Source organism: Lupinus angustifolius, chromosome LG02 (genome assembly GCF_001865875.1).
Source record: "Lupinus angustifolius cultivar Tanjil chromosome LG02, LupAngTanjil_v1.0, whole genome shotgun sequence".
NCBI lineage: Eukaryota > Viridiplantae > Streptophyta > Magnoliopsida > Fabales > Fabaceae > Lupinus > Lupinus angustifolius.
In genome coordinates, this window is record NC_032010.1 from 14,558,272 (window position 1) to 14,559,572 (window position 1,301).

The following is a 1,301-nucleotide window of genomic DNA, read 5'->3' on the forward strand; positions in this document are numbered from 1 at the left end:
CAAGTGGAGGAGTTGATGCAAAAGGGATGGGTTCAGGAAAGCATGAGCCCTTGTGTTGTCCTTGTCATCCTTGTACCCAAAAAGGATGGGTCCTAGGATTGTGTACTGACTGCAGGACAATTAACAATATCACGGTAAAGTATCATCATCCTATCCCTAGATTAGATGATTTACTTGATGAATTGTATGGTGCTTGTATATTGACTAAAATTGATTTAAAAAGTGGGTACCAACAGATTCGCATTAGGGAAGGGGATGAATGGAAAACTGCTTTTAAAACTAAATTTGGGTTGTATGAGTGGTTAATTATGCCTTTTGGGTTAACTAATGCACCCAACACATTTATGAGGTTAATGAACCATGCTTTAAAAGAACTTTTGGGAAAATTTGTGGTAGTATATTTTGAAGACATAGTAATATACAATAAAAATTTAAATGAACACTTTGAACATATTAGACATGTCTTGCTCGTGTTAAGAAGAGAAAAACTGTATGCTAATATTGAGAAATCTTCTTTCTGTGTGGACCATGTGATATTCTTGGGCTTTCTGATTAATGCCCAAGGGGTCCATGTTGATAAAGAAAAGATTAAGGCCATCCAGGATTGGCCCACCCCCAAAACTGTAACTGATGTTAGGAACTTCCATGGCTTGGATAGCTTCTACCGATGCTTTGTTAGGGACCTTAGTACCCTAGCTGCACCTCGTAACGAGGTCGTGAAAAATAATGTCTGCTTTAAATGGGGTGAGAAACAAGACGAAGCCTTTAAGAGGCTTAAAGAGAAACTAACCAATGCACCCATTCTTGTTTTGCCTAAATTTTCAAAATCTTTTGAAATAGAATGTGATGCATCTAATGTGGGAATTGGAGCTGTGTTAACGCAGGAAGGACACCTAGTAGCTTATTTCAGTGAGCAACTAGGTGGCCCAATGTTGAATTATTCCACCTATGACAAGGAATTGTATGCCTTGGTAAGGGCACTACAAACTTGCGTAAGGGCATTACAAACTTGGCAGCATTACCTCCTACCCAAGGAGTTTGTTATACATAGTGACCATGAGTCACTAAAATATTTGAAAGGGCAAGGTAAGTTAAATAAAAGACATGCTAAGTGGGTTGAATTCCTAGAGCAATTCCCTTATGTCATAAAACATAAGAAGGGAAAAGCCAATACTGTGGCCGATGCTCTATCAAGAAGGCATACTTTGCTTTCTACTCTTGAAACAAAACTATTGGGATTTGAATTAATCAAAGATTTGTATGTCAATGATAATGAATTTGCTAATATATATAATAAATGT